At 44.1% G+C, this 16,710-nt stretch overlaps 1 pseudogene; it reads right to left on the reverse strand.

Annotated features, from left to right (window-relative positions):
• Positions 1-3,267: 3,267 nt before the first annotated feature.
• LOC125523413 lies at positions 3,268-4,328 on the reverse strand (annotated as a pseudogene).
• Between the last annotated feature and the right edge of the window lie 12,382 nt (positions 4,329-16,710).

A 16,710-nucleotide genomic window follows, 5' to 3' on the forward strand; every position in this document is an offset into this window, starting at 1 on the left:
AGACTTCAGCGCCGAGGTTGGGCAAATAGTTATTTCTGCCCCCTGTGCATCAGGCACCTGGAAACATCTGTGCACCTCTTCTGGGAGTGCACCTTGGCCTTGGACATTTGGAGGAGGATGGCGACCCGGAATGGCTGCGGCCCTCTGAACCCTGATTTATGGAAAAACACGGGAAACTGCAAAGAGTGCAACTATGCCTGCAAAAGTTTGCAAATGAGAAGACTCCAAAGGCCGCGGCCTCCATCATCATGCTCACCTGCTGGGAAATATGGAGGGAGAGAAATGACTGTATTTTCAAGGGGAAAGCTGCATCACCTGAAGATATTCTCAGACAGGTCACGCGATCACTAGAACTCTGGAGCATTGCTGGGCCAAAAAGTTTAGAGTGCCTTCTCGGGCCCCCTACTGGGAGAATTTAGTCTCTTTCTTTCCTTCGGCCTTAGGGCAGGGTGTTGACAAAAAACTCTGTATTTCGTTTTAACTTCTCTCCTCTGCTAAATCAATGAAATGCCAGCAGGTGCTGGATCTTTCAAAAAAATAAACTCAACGGTGTCAACAACCCAACGCGCGACAGCGGCAATGGTACCAAGTGGAAAGTGATGTGACAGGTGCGGCGACACGGGCGAGAACCTCGTGAAGTACTCTGTCGTCGTTGGTGTGCTGGGCGGACGCATACCATGTGCTCGAGAAAATTGGCACGTTTCTAGGTTTTATTGGCATTTTTGGGTTTTGACCAAATGGCTCTGGTTCTTAAACACAGGGGAATCAATGTCAACCACAAAAAGATGAGGGACAAATACACATGCTTTTCTCTTAAGAAAATGTTCATTATGTATTGAAAAATTGTCATCGTTATTTGAAAAAACTTCATCATTTATTTTTAAATGTTCAACATATATTTAGAAAAATTATCATGTACATCAAATTATATATAAAAAGTTCCGTATCTATTGAAACGAAATTGGTCATATATTCAGAAAAGCTGACCGTACATAATAAAAATTAAATTTGTATAAAAAGGTGTTCATAGTGATTTTTAAAAAGTTTACTACATACAGAAAAAACAGTATGCGTGTATTAAAAACTAGTTTAGCCTACATTAAAAGCTAAGTTTGTATTAAAAAAAATCATAGTGTACAAAATAAAAGTTCATACATTAAAATATTGTACTGCAGTTTCAGAATTGATATAGGTTCAGAATTGAGTGGCAGAGATCAGTGTACTATAGTTTTTTCATATATGTTCATAATTCAGTGGTTGAATTTACTAAAATGCAGTGATGTTGTAAACATTTTTCAGTAAAGCAATGTTGATGATATCGCTTATCGTTGTCGTCTCGGTCAACTGGGGATTAGAGATTAATCGGAAATCGGCTGATTAATCAATTTTATCGGCCGACTATTTATCGGTCATTTTTTGCAAATCTTAGGTTTCCAACATGAAAATATCTTATATTCAACACCAAAAATATTACACATAAGTGTTACCTTGATTCCTAGCATATGTGTCCTCGTACAATGAAAATTAAAAATAGGAAAATAGTACATACTGCATAACCAGGTCCACAAAACACAAATAAATATAGTTTCTGCAAAAATAGTGCTAGGAATAGGCCCAATTTATCGGTAGATTCCCTATAAATCGCTTGTCAGAGCGATAAATTGGCCCAAACGATAAACAATGAAGATAAGGCATAATCTTATCGGCCACCCCCCAAGTAGCGATAAATCGGATGATAAATCGCTGAATCGGTAGATTTCTTGAACAACAATTGTGTACTTCTACTTGCAGGAGAATATTCCAATTTCTTTACAGCGGTCTTCGAACAAAATGGCATATTTCTTGGGCTGGATGATAGAAGGACATTTTGGGAAGCACTCAAGAGGAGTATGACAATTGTGATGCCAACACGTGGTCTAGGGATGTGATTAATTTCATATTGCAACATTTGGGATATGACATTACTAGTCCTGAGCTACAAAATGTACTAGTTATTGCCTGGGAAGGACATCCTAGATGGCGTGGTTTGTTTATACAATAGGTAAATTGCAGTACTGTGCTTTCTATTGATTTGCATTGTATTGTGTTGTCATTTAATCATTTATTTGCAATGCATTGCAGCTACATATTGGAAGAAAGGGAGTTCCCTGTGATTTCAATGATGGAATGTATAAAGGGTAAGATTACTGCTAGACATGAGAGCAAGCAGAGAGAGGCAGTAAACAAATGGACTTGTAGGATATGCCCAAAGAGAAAGAAGAAATTATAGAAGGAGATAGAGTTGTGTGCAAGTTGTTTTCCTAGTCACTCTCGTTTGGGAGTATATTCTGTGATATCAAGAAACTTTACATACCTTGTGGATATTCCAGCAAGGACCTGTGATATCAACCACACATCATCGCCCCAAGCATAGCAGCCCACAAGACAGTTCATGGTAAGCGATACCTGAGGAGAAGGCACAATTTCTTATCAAGGATAGGATCACTATGCTCTGCCGAGTAGCGATCCCACCACCCAAGCCGAAAGCATTGGACCAAAGAGATCCTCCTAGAAAAGCTCGGCACGTTCTGCGGATGCTGCATCTTCTCTTTACCGTTTCTGCGGATGCTATGCTCTGCCATGGACGACACGTCAATAAATGCAAGACCCACATTTCATATTCATTAACAAAATGACCTAAGCCACAAATCAACGTTTTTTTAGAATAGACTGAGAATTACTGATTTTGTCCCAAATTTGTAAACCGGTGTTTTCTGCTAAAGAAGCATCAATGTGGTGGTTTTCTGCAAATCATACCAACTATTTGATCTGCTCATTGTAAAAAAAAGTGTGATTGTGTGCTCACTTTAGAAACAGGAAAGGATAATAATCAATGAAAAAAATAGCATGCTATGATAAAATAGCGTGACCCCTGAAATACATTATTAGCGTGCTATTTCACGCTATAGCATGCTATTAGCGAGACACTGTACATGGATTTATTTAGCAAGCCTTTGCCCAGAACGCTATAGAACGCTATAGCGTTCTATTAGGGACACTATATCGTGATATTTTTTCACTGATAATAATACTGGGTTAGCTGGGTTAGCTCTCGCCACTATTATGCAATAGGTTATCAAATGCCCTGGAAGTATACAAGTATATTGCGGTGGAAGCATACAAGTCTTGCATCCAAGAAAATATGATTATAAAATGCAATCAAGCATGCATATGGAAATATAGAATTGCAAGCCATGGATCCATGGCCCATGGTTGCACTAAGATGATCTACGAGGGCAGCACGCCAAAGATAATGTCCTTTATAAGATGAGGGCAGCTCCCCTGCAGATGATCAAAACCTTCGGTGTCCACTACTGCCCTCAGATTCACCGGACAGCGGAGGAAACCGTAACACGCTTTCTTCAGCTCTCCACAGCCTTGCTCATCAGCCAGGGCCAGGACGGTCGTCGCAGTGCTCACACTGATGTGCTAGCATAGTTTCTTCTCACACATGAGCTTCAATCTTTGGAGGTCATACCTGTCCGCTGCGACGAGCAGGTGCTGTAGCAGGACCCAACTATTCTCACCGGCCTCCAGCACTAGCAGCGAGTCACCGTAGATGAAATCAAGCATCGTCTTGAACACATTTGGGTCCATGTCATTTACCTGTACCATTGTTGATGTGCCTTCCTTCATGGGGCCGAAGAGTAAAGCCCTGAAGACTGTAGACCGGGCCGCAAGGATGCAGCGGTGGGCGGCAAAAGTCTCACCGCCGACCTCAAACACCACGTCGGTGCCCTCCCCGGTCAGGAGAAGGTCCATGAAGTTACGTTGCATGTCAGACGATGGCACCTCGATCTCCTTGAACTCAGAAGTTGTGGTGGTGGTGACATTGTTGATGACCACGATGTCGCACTGGATGGTGAAGCTATCGTTCTTGAAGTGTTTGGATTTCCCCAAGTTCTCTTGTGTCATGAATCTACCGCAGCTGTTCACGCTGTAAGCTTGAAATTCAAATATTTTGAGGCGATGGATACGTGCCGACTCTTGCTTGTCACTCTCATCGATGAAACTGAACTTGTACTGCGCTTTGACGGGTGTTGCAGTTGGTTCCTTGTGCAGGTAAAGATTAAGTGATATGAAGCCATCATCGTCCGGGTAGTAATGGATGCGCCAGGTGTGGCCTCCCACTGTGAATGAGCGAGACACCGCGGATCTGCTGGTGCACGAGTATCCTTCAACGATGAGCAAGTGGTACCCGCTGGCGGCACTGGCGTTGATCACGGCATTGGGAAGGTGTCCTCCAGGAGCTTACCGCGGGAGATGACAGATACACCCGCGAACGGCATGATGGATTTATGAATCTGCTGTCAAAGTAGTTGTACGCGGTACGTTGATTAGGGCAGAAGCTACGGTGTCAGGTGTCCGATTTAGCTAGCCGGCGTCAAGTTGAGTCGAGCAGAGGAGGAGACCGGAGGTGCTCGCGGGACTTGACGGTGCAGCGGAGGGCGTGCTCGGGGAAGCGGCGCCAGGCAGGGTTGGAGTGGCGCGGAAAGTGGGGACGGGGTCTGGCAACCACGCCGAGAAGACCGTAAGGCGGCCTGCGGCGGGGTCAGGAAGGCCAGCTGCGGGGTGGCGGCTAGGGTTCCGCGGTATAAGGAACTAACGACCCGTCTGATCAAGGGAGATGAACGCTGCCAGCCCTGTGTTTATTCTCTTATAAATCGTTATTTTAGGAAGGGGCTCTACGTTGGTCGCCCGATGGATAGCGAGCACCAAACTGGTCGCTCATATACGAGATGTAAACGAGCACCAAGTCGCGTCGTGTTAGTCACAGACTCTGTTTGTCCCACATTGTGGAATTTTATCAAAAAACAAATACACCTTATATAAAAAAATATAGGGAGTATATTTTTTTAACACCAGTACAAACACACTCCCGCAAACAAACAAAAAACATCAGTACAGACACAAGCGCCCATATATACGCACATACACTCACCCTACTCTATGAACGCACACACGCAAACCCTACTCTATGAGCACCTCCGAGCGACTGAGCAATCATATCTATTGAGCACGGTTTTCATTGTCCCGATCCTTCACTAAGCTAGGAAGTAAATACAAGGGATCCTAGCCGCCATATATACATGCAATGACAACCATGCTCAACACCCCCCCCCCCCCCCCCCCCCCCCCCCCCCCCCCCCCCCCCCCCCCCCCGCAGTTGAAGCGTCGACGGAGACACACAGACTGGACCGAAAACCCTCGAAAGTCGAGGTAGGCAGTCCCTTCGTCATGACATCGGTGAACTGCTAATCGGTGGATACATGCAAGACTCGAACACGACCAAGTGCAACGTGCTCCCAGACAAAGTGAATGTCAAGCATGCGCTACTCCTCCGGCGAGTATGTGTGCGCCGCCTCGACTTTGACGCCGTCACCCATCCCCACCTCCGCTCGCCCTGCCCTTCAGGATCCGAACTGGCTTGCTGCGATGCGTGAGGAGTTCGACGCCCTGCAGCGCAACCGTACGTGGCAGCTTGTCCCGTGGCCTCCCCGTGCCATTGTTATCACTGGCAAGTGGGTTTTCCGCCACGAGACTCGCCCCGACAGTTCCCTCGAGCGCTACAAGGCGCGTTGGGTGGTGCGCGGTTTCCGTCAGTGCGCCGGTCTGGACTTCACTGACACCTTCACCCCGGTTGTCAAACCGGGCACGATTCGGTTGTCCTCCAACTTGCTGTTTCTCGCGCCTGGCCAGTTCACCAGTTCGACGTGTCCAATGCTTTCTTGCATGGCCATCTCGACGAGCAGGTGTTTTGTCAGCAGCCCACTGGTTTCGTCGACACCGACTATCGGACCACGTGTGCTTGCTGTCACTGGCGGAGCTTGAGCCCAAATCATGGGGGGGCATGGGCTGAAGGGGGGGCAAACATAACAAATTTCAGCTTATTTTTGATGGCAAATAGGCCTAATACAAAGAAACATATGCATGGTTTCTTGTGAGCTTGGGGGGCCATGGCCCAGGTTGGCCCCCATGAAGCTCCGCCACTGCTTGCTGTCTCGTTCTCTTTACGGGTTGAAGCAGGCCCCCCGGGCCTGGTACCAGCGAATCGCGGCCTTTCTTCAGGAGCAGGGGTTCCGTTCCACACGATCTGATGCCTCCTTGTTTGTTTATCATCAGGGCGCCGCCACCGCGTACCTTCTCCTTTACATCGACGACATCATCCTGACTGCGTCCTCGCCAGCGGTACTTCAGCAGATCACAGCTTGCCTCGGCACCGAGTTCGCCCTCAAGGACTTGGATGCTCTCCACTACTTCCTCGGCATCGAGGTCGTCCGCCGTGCCACTGGCTTCTTTCTGCATCAGCAGAAGTATGCCTCCGAGCTCCTAAAGCGAGCCGGCATGCTTAACTGCAAGCCTGCTTCCACGCCTGTCGACACGAAGGCTAAGGTGTCCGCCGCCGAGGGATCTCCGGCATCCGACGCTCCCTTCTATCACTCCATCGTCGGTGCTCTCCAGTACCTCATCCTGACGCGTCCGGATATTCAGTATGCTGTCCAGCAGGTGTGCCTCCACATGCATGCTCCTCGTGACACCCATTGGGCTCTGGTGAAATGTATTCTTCGGTATATACGGGGCACCACGGCTATGGGTCTCACCTGACGGCATCACCCGACACCAGCCTCGTCGCCTACTCCGACGCCGACTGGGCTGGGTGTCCCGACACTCAGCGCTCCACCTCCGGCTACTGCGTCTACCTCGAGCCCTCTCTGATCTCGTGGTCGTCTAAACGACAACCCACGGTTTCACGATCGAGCGCCGAGGCCGAGTACAGGGCAGTGGCCAACACCGTCGCGGAGTGCTCTTGGCTACGACAGCTGCTTCAGGAGTTGCCATGTGAGGTTCCCAAGGCCACGATTGTCTATTGTGACAACGTGTCTGCGGTCTACCTCTCCGCCAACCCTGTTCATCATCGCTGGACGAAGCATATTGAGCTCGACATTCATTTTGTCCGGGAGCACGTTGCACTTGGTCGTGTTCGAGTCTTGCATGTACCAACCGACCAGCAGTTCGCCGATGTCATGATGAAGGGACTGCCTACCTCAACTTTCGAGGATTTTCGGTCCAGTCTTTGCATCTCCGGCGACGCTTCGACTGCGGAGGGGTGTTGAGCACGGTTGTCATTGCATGCAGTGGCGGTGCCAGGACCAAAACCTTGTGATGTCAAGCTTTACTGATGATTTTTTTATATATCATAAACAGGAACAAAAAACATCATACTTTATTACAAACAAACATATCTATGCTAGTAGTTTTTTGCTATTATGTATACTTTGATGTGCTGTGAGCATCAATAGGAGACTGTTCTCTATTTTAGGTGATTGTTGTGTGGAATTTGCAACATTTGACATGGACTGCCAGTTCATTACAAATTTATCCATTTATCAAACCAAAGACCTGACAAAATAAATCTATTGCTAAGAAAAACGAAATATGTCATTCTTATTCTTAATAAAACAATCTCTTGATTCCTGAAACCTATTATTATTATTATTATTATTATTATTTCTTTGAACTTTCTTGAAACCTAATATTGCTAGTGAGAGAAAAGAAAAATGCAAGACAAAGAAGAGTACTGCAGCGTTGGCAGATAAATAAAACTTACAAATAGAAGTGGAGGGCCTCGTCCTGATGTTGGATCGGATACAGAGTGGTGACTAGTACAGCAGTATTGATCAATTGATTCTGGCGCACTATGCGTCTGCAGCTCACGGGCTCGCGGCTGCCGGATGGCCGGAGGTGGCCGTGCCTGACGCCTCACATGTCACGTCCAGAGTCCAGGCCAAAGATCGGAGGCGCCGGGCGAAGGATGGGAAGACGCTGCGCCGCGGCGGCTGCCCATGGTCATGCGTTAGTATGGGAGGTTGAAGGAGATCACGTAATTTGGGGATCAACGCTGTTAAAGGATTTTGGACTTCTATTATGGCCCAGTAGTGGCCCAACCAATTGTTACGTAAGCAGAGAATAACAGGATAGACGGGCCTGCCGTATGCAGACCTGTGGTCAACTAGGTACGAAAATCCTGTGTAGTCAAGCGACTACGCAGCATGTATATCTGGCGGCTAGGATCTCTTGTATTTACTTCCTAGCTTAGCGATATCTCCCGATCCTTTCCCTGTATAGCGGATACGGTTGAGATCTCGTAGCCCTTGTACCTATATATGTGCCTAGTGCATGATCAATGAGAAATTATCGATGCACACAATCAATTCTACAATATCATCTTGAGATTTTACTAAGTTACCATAGGCGTCTTCTAGTCGACGGGAACGTCTTCTCTCATTGAACACTTATCGCTGGAATTCCCGAAATAAATTCAGTATAAATACGAGCACCAAGACTTAAACCTTGGTGGACTGGGAATACCACTGTCTATCTAACCATCCAATCATAGATTAGTTCGCAATTTATGTTATATTCAGAACATGATTTTTCTAGCGGCCCGCGCCGGTTTCTATCAGGCAAGCCAGCGTCGTTTGATTCTAACAGGTGATTCGTGCTATATTCCTGTGTATGATCATCATTCCACTTTTGTATAATGTGTGTGGTACAGATGAAGAGAGTATACGTACACAATCCATACAACCTACTGGGTCCACATATTCTCACCACTACTAGGAAAAAGCTCAGAGTATCTCTACTCCTAATGTCTCTGTTGGTAGTGTCCGTTCCGGATTTATTTTCGTCCCACCATTTTCGTTCGAGTTTTTTTCGTCGACTTTCTTTTGTCGGTTTTTTTCATCCCTCGCACCACCACACCCCCACGCACGCATTAAAAATACCGGTCCGAACGAACCAGCGCTCCACCGCTCCTCCCGATCACGTACCTGCTCCCTCCCTCAATCCCCACCTCCACCGTCGCACCTGATAACCCACAAGTATAGGGGATCGCAACAGTTTTCGAGGGTAGAGTATTCAACCCAAATTTATTGATTCGACACAAGGGGAGCCAAAGAATATCACTAGTAGAAAACAGGGCTTTGGTTCGGCCAGAAAAGAGCATTAGTACCGGTTGCATTACGAACCGGGACTAATGTGAGCATTAGTCCCGATTCGAGCGGCTAGGGCACCGTACAGGCATTACTCCCGATTTAAATGGGACCTTTAGTCCCGGTTGGTGCCACGAACCGGGCTAAAGGGTGCGATGCCCATTAGTACCGGTTCGTGGCACGAACCGGTACTAAAAGGTTGACCTTTAGTACCGGTTCGTGCCACGAACCGGTACTAATGGTGCAATTTTCAAATCCTACCACACCCCCCCCCCCCCCCCGGTGTATCGCCTTTTCAGTTTTGTAAAAAGCAAAAGAAAATGATAAAAACTTTAAAAGTTAAAATCCTTCGAGATGTAGTTATGTTTTGCAAAAAGTGTAGGGAAAATGTAAAACGGCTATAACTTTTGCATACAATGTCAAAAAAACATATAATATATCAAAGAACGGCTATAGGTTACTGGCATTGTCTTTCCTTTATATAGGGGCAAAGGTCACCGGCACTGTCTTTCCTTCTCATCTTTTCTTGTGTCATACGACATTGAGTCCTCCAAATTGATAGATGCACAACTGCCTTTACGGAAAGTAGGGTGACACGTCTAGTGAAGTGGTCACCCAAGAGTGGGGCCTAGTATCGCGCATGGGGGAATGCAACCTAAGTTGGGTGAATACGACCTAAAATATGGTGTGGCACAATTATAGAGTGAAATCACTCCCCCCGACAATCATGACGAACTACTTAGGCAGGGTCACCCAAATAATTGCACCCTTCGTAATAGAGGGCACCTCTAGTTTAGATGATCAAAGCCGTCTGTCAGACCACCACCCTCAGGTTGCCCAGACATAAGAGAACGTTGCGCAACTTTTTCAGCTAGCCGCAAACATACGTTCATCAAGTGCCAAGATGGTGGTCGCCATGCTCACATCGATATGCTCGTTCGACTTCTTCTCGCATGTTAATCTCAATCTGCGAAGGTCGTACCTGTCCGCCATAATGAGTAGCTGTTGTAGAAATACACACTCTTCCTCATCCGCTGGCTCTACTGGTAGCAAGCCATGGTAGATGAACCCAAGCATCACCTTGAACCCATCATCTACATCTACCACCGTTTGACCGTCATCATGCCTTCCTTAATGGGGCCGAAGAGCGCAATGCCCTATACACGATAGAGCGGGATAGCAAGATGCAACGGTGGTGGCAAACATATCGCCACCAACTCGTAACACCATGTTGATGTCCTCCCCGGACAGCAGAAGGTTTTTGTGCATGTTAGAAGGTGGCACCGTGCTAGTAAGATGATGCTGGATCGATTAATTCATGAGTAATAAAATAATATAATTGCCATTATACCTGTTATATGTGTTATTTGTAGTAGTGATAGGATACTTTACTTATACTAGATGTTTAGTTAAGTGTTTTCCCCCATATTTTAGAGCCTTGTTCTGCAGCAAGATCACAAGTATACTTTACTTATAATCATAGCTTCGTACGAAAATCGAATGCCAAGTTGTCGAAACCGTGCTAATAAGAAGATGTGGAGCCGACTTGGCGTTCGATTTTCATATGAAACTTCGAGAGCTTCTGCTTCTGCATTTCTCAGCTGGATGCCAAATTCCTTTTTTTGCGAAATCGGAACCCAAATTCCTATAGATATAGGCCGCATCTGTGTGATTTCAACATGTGATCTTGCTGCATGCCCTTGTGGTCGATCTATTGAGCACCGCTTACGATACTTTCTACCGGATTTCTGTACGACACATGTTAACAGCCATCTATCGCTTTCGTTCCATGGGTTGCAGCCATCGATCACAGCTTCGTACGAAAATCGAACGCCAAGTTGTCAAAAGCGTAGTGACTTCGCAATCTCTTCGCATGACGCTTGAAGTGGAAGTGGATGCCATAAAAGTGGAGCAGTACACAACTGGACACGTGAAGTAGCAGCTCCCGAAGAGACTTTCGATCTCACAACTAGTTAAACTGGATCATCGTCCTTGGGAGTCAAAGTGGAAATCGTAACAAGACCAGGTACAATAATGAGTATTTAGTTCGCTTACATGTTACTTTTGCCTATGTGGAGGGGAGAGACATGAAAAAATGATGGGAATCCTAATACTAGTACCATTGCGTAATGGTTTTGTGTACCAACCGGACACAATACCAAGTCATGATTAATCCCAAAGTTGATGACCCCGTCCGCTTAACTGATTTCAGACCAATAAGTCTATGTAATGTCATCTATAAAATTGTGGCTAAGTGCTTGGTGAATAGACTTCGGCCCTTGCTTGATGATATCATCTCACCTTATCAGAGTGCGCTTGTGCCGGGGCGTCTGATAACAGATAATGCACTGCTTGCTTTTGAGTGTCTGCAGTTTCTTCAACATGAGAAAAATCTGGACAATACTTTCTGTGCATACAAGCTGGATCTTTCAAAGGCGTATGAGAGGGTGGACTGGGGGTTCTTGAAGCAGGCGATGGAAAAGTTGGGCTTCTCTCATCAGTGGGTACAATGGATAATGACATGTGTAACCTCGGTGAGCTATTCAGTAAAATTTAATGGAGCCATCTTGGATTCGTTTGCACCGACGCGAGGGCTTTGGCAAGGTGACCCCCTTTCCCCGTTTTTATTCCTATTCATTGCTGATGGATTGTCTGCACTGCTGAGACAGGGAGTGGAGTGCTACGTCTTGAGCTTGCATTGGTTTTCCCCGAAAAGGAAGGGATGATGCAGCAGAGTAGCGTAAGTATTTCCCTCAGTTTTTGAGAACCAAGGTATCAATCCAGTAGGAGCACACGCTCAAGTTCCTCGTACCTGCACAAAGCGATAGCTACCCGCAACCAACGCGATTAGGGGTTGTCAAGCCCTTCACGGTCACTTACGAGAGTGAGATCTGATAGATAGAATATTTTTGGTATTTTTGATATAAAGATGCAAAGTAAAAAGTAAAAGCAAAGTAAATGGCAAAACAATATAAATGTGATGGACTGATATGATGAGAATAGACCCGGGGGCCATAGGTTTCACTAGTGGCTTCTCTCGAGAGCATAAGTTTTCTACGGTGGGTGAACAAATTACTGTTGAGCAGTTGACAGAATTGAGCATAGTTATGAGAATATCTAGGCATGATCATGTATATAGGCATCATGTCCGTGACAGGTAGATCGAAACGATTCTGCATCTACTACTATTACTCCACTGATCGACCGCTATCCAGCATGCATCTAGAGTATTAAGTTAAAAACAGAGTAACGCTTTAAGCAACATGACATGATGTAGAGAGATAAATTCATGCAATATGAAATAAACCCCATCTTGTTATCCTCGATGGCAACGATACAATACGTGTCTTGCTGCCCCTTCTGTCACTGGGAAAGAACACCGCAAGATCGAACCCAAAGCTAAGCACTTCTCCCATGGCAAGAACTACCAATCTAGTTGGCCAAACCAAACGGATAATTCGAAGAGACTTGCAAAGATAACCAATCATATATAAAAGAATTCAGAGAAGATTCAAATATTGTTCATAGATAGACTTGATCATAAACCCACAATTCATCGGTCTCAACAAACACACCGCAAAAGAAGAAGATTACATCGAATAGATCTCTACGAGAGAGGGGGAGAACATTGTATTGAGATCCAAAAAGGGAGAAGAAGCCATCTAGCTACTAACTATGGATCCGAAGGTCTGAGGTAAATTACTCACACTTCATCGGAGAGGCTATGATGATGTAGAAGCCCTCGGTGATGACGGCCCTCTCCGGCGGAGCTCCGGAACAGGCCCCAAGATGGGATCTCGTGGATACAGAAAGTTGCGGCGGTGAAATTAGGTTTTTGGCTCCTGTTCTGATCGTTTGGGGGTACGTGGGTATATATAGGAGGAAGGAGTACGTCGGCGGAGCACCGAGGGTCCCACGAGGCAGGGGGCGCGCCCTAGGAGGGGGGCGCCCCCTACCCTCGTGAGCACCTCTTTGCTTCCTTGCAGTAGGGTCCAAGTCTCCTGGATCATGTTCGGTGAGAAAATCACGTTCCCGAAGATTTTATTCCGTTTGGACTCCGTTTGATATTCCGTTTCTTTGAAACACTGAAATAGGCAAAAAGCAGCAATTCTGGGCTGTGCCTCCGGTTAATAGGTTAGTCCCAAAAATAATATAAAAGTGGAAAATAAAGCTCAATATAGTCCAAAACAGTAGATAATATAGCATGGAGCAATCAAAAATTATTGATAAAAAGAGAATATTTTATGCGGAGTGCTACTTGGCATAATTTCAATGCAAAATTTCTTAATTATGGTATGGATATTCAGATTAGAAATATTCAAGACAAAAGTTCATATTGACATAAAGAATAATAACACTTCAAGCATACTAATAAACTAATTATGTCTTCTCAACAAAATCATATAGTCTGGCTATGCTCTATCTTCACCACACAAAGTATTCAAATCATGCACAACCCCGATGACAAGCCAAGCAATTGTTTCATACTCTAACTTTTTCAAAACTTTTTCAATCTTCACGCAATACATGAGCGTGAGCCATGGACATAGCACTATGTGGAATAGAAGGGTGGTTGTGGAGAAGACAAAAAGAGGGGAAGATAGTCTCACATCAACTAGGCGTATCAATGGGCTATGGAGATGCCCATCAATAGATATCAATGTGAGTGAGTAGGGATTGCCATGCAACGGATGCACTAGAGCTATAAGTATATGAAAGCTCATCAAAAGAAACTAAGTGGGTGTGCATCCAACTCGCTTGCTCACGAAGACCTAGGGCAATTTGAGGAAGCCCATCATTGGAATATACAAGCCAAGTTCTATAATGAAATTCCCACTAGTATATGAAAGTGACATAACAAGAGACTCTTTATCATGAAGATCATGGTGCTACTTTGAAGCACAAGTGTGGTAAAAGGATAGTAACATTGTCCCTTCTCTCTTTTTCTCTCATTTTTTTTATTTGGGCATTTTCTTTTTTTATGGCCTCTTTTTTTCGTCTGGAGTCTCATCCCGACTTATGGGGGAATCATAGTCTCCATCATCCTTTCCTCACTTGGGACAATGCTCTAGAAAATGATGATCATCACACTTTTATTTTTCTTACAACTCAACAATTACAACTCGATACTTAGAACAAATATGACTCTATATGAATGCCTCCGGCGGTGTACCGGGATATGCAATGAATCAAGAGTGACATGTATGAAAGAATATGAATGGTGGATTTGCCACAAATACGATGTCAACTACATGATCATGCTAGCTATATGACAATGATGGAGCGTGTCATAATAAACGGAACGGTGGAAAGTTGCATGGCAATATATCTTGGAATGGCTATGGAAATGCCATGATAGGTAGGTATGGTGGCTGTTTTGAGGAAGGTATATGGTGGGTGTATGATACCGGCGAAAGGTGCGCGATATTAGAGAGGCTAGCAATGGTGGAAGGATGGGAAAAAGTGCATATAATCCATGGACTCAACATTAGTTATAAAGAACTCATATACTTATTGCAAAAATCTAGAAGTTATCAAAGCAAAGTATTACGCGCATGCTCCTAGGGGGATAGATTGGTAGGGAAAGACCATCGCTCGTCCCCGACCGCCACTCATAAGGAAAACAATCAATAAATAAATTATGCTCCGACTTCATCACATAACGGTTCACCATACGTGCATGCTACAGGAACCACAAACTTTAACACAAGTATTCTTTAAATTCACAACTACTAAACTAGCATAACTCTAATATTACACCTCCATATCTCAAAACAATTATCATGCTTCAATCTTCTCTTAGTATTCAACGCACTCAAAAGAAAATTTCACATATCTTGAACACCAAGTATATTTATATTAAGCAAATTACCATGCTATTAAGACACTCAAAATAATTTAAGTGAAGCATGAGAGATCAATAGTTTCTTTAAAACAAACCACCACCGTGCTCTAAAAGATCTAAGTGAAGCACATAGAGCAAAATTATAACGCTCAAAAGATATAAGCGATGCACATAGAGCAAAACTACATAGCTCAAAAGATATAAGTGAAGCACATAGAGTATTCTATCAAAATTTAATTCATAGATGACTCTCTCAAAAGGTGTGTACATAAAGGATGATTGTGGCATACTAATAAACAAAGACACAAATAATACAAGACGCTCCAAGTAAAACACATATCATGTTGGTGAATAAAAATATAGCTTCAAGTAAATTACCGATGGAAGTGGACGAAAGAGGGGATGCCTTCCGGGGCATCCCCAAGCTTTGACTTTTTGGTGTCCTTGGATTATCTTGGGGGTGCCATGGGCATCCCCAAGCTTAGGCTCTTGCCACTCCTTGTCCCATAATCCATCAAAAGAACTCACCCAAAACTTGAAAACTTCACAACACAAAACTCAAAATAGAAACTCGTGAGCTCCGTTAGCGAAAGAAAACAAAAGACCACTTCAAGGTAATGTAATGAACTCATCTTTATTTGTATTGGTGTTAAACCTACTGTATTCCAACTTCTCTATGGATTATAAACTATTTTACTAGCCATAGATTCATCAAAATAAGCAAACAACACACGAAAAACAGAATCTGTCAAAAACAGAACAATCTGTAGTAATATGTAGCTAGCACAAGATATGGAACCCCAAAAATTCTAAAATAAATTGCGGGACATGAGGAATTTATCTATTAATCATATGCAAAAAGAATTAACTAAATAGCACTCTTCAAATAAAAATGACAGCAGTTCTCGTGAGCGCTAAAGATTCTGTTTTTTACAGCAAGTTCAATAAGACTTTCCCCAAGTCTTCCCAACGGTTCTACTTGGCACAAACACTAATTAAACACAAAAAACACAACAAAAACAGAGGATAAATAATTTATTTATTACTAAACAGGAGCAAAAAGCAAGGAACAAAAATAAAATTGGGTTGCCTCCCAACAAGCGCTGTCGTTTAAAGCCCCTAGCTAGGCATAACGAGCAAGAATAGATCTAGGTATTGCCATCTTTGGAAGGCAATCCATAAGTGGCTCTCATGATGGTTTCATATGGCAATTTTATTTTCTTTCTTGGAAAGTGTTCCATGCCCTTTTTTAATGGAAATTGGAATCTAATATTCCCTTCCTTCATATCAATAATCGCACCAACCGTTCTAAGGAAAGATCTACCAAGAATAATAGGGCAAGAAGGATTGCAATCTATATCAAGAACAATGAAATCTACGGGCACATAATTCCTATTTGCAACAATAAGAACATCATTAATTCTTTCCATAGGTTTCTTAATAGTGAAATCCGCTAGATGCAAGTTTAGAGAGCAATCATCAAGATCGCGGAAATCTAGCAAATCACATAATGTTTTGGGGATAGTGGAGACACTAGCACCCAAATCACACAAAGCATAAAACTCATGATCTTTAATTTTAATTTTGATAGTTGGTTCCCACTCATCATAGAGTTTTCTAGGGATAGAGACTTTCAACTCAAGTTTTTCTTCATAAGATTGCATCAAGGCATCAACAATATGTTCGGTGAAGGCTTTCTTCTGACTATAAGCATGCGGAGAATTTAGCACGGATTGCAACAAGGAAATACAATCAATCAAAGAGCAACTTTCATAATTAAATTCCTTAAAATCCAATATAGTGGGTTTAGCAACATCTAAATTTTTATTTCTT

The sequence above is a fragment of the Triticum urartu genome, chromosome 7 (genome assembly GCF_003073215.2).
Source record: "Triticum urartu cultivar G1812 chromosome 7, Tu2.1, whole genome shotgun sequence".
Taxonomy (NCBI): domain Eukaryota; kingdom Viridiplantae; phylum Streptophyta; class Magnoliopsida; order Poales; family Poaceae; genus Triticum; species Triticum urartu.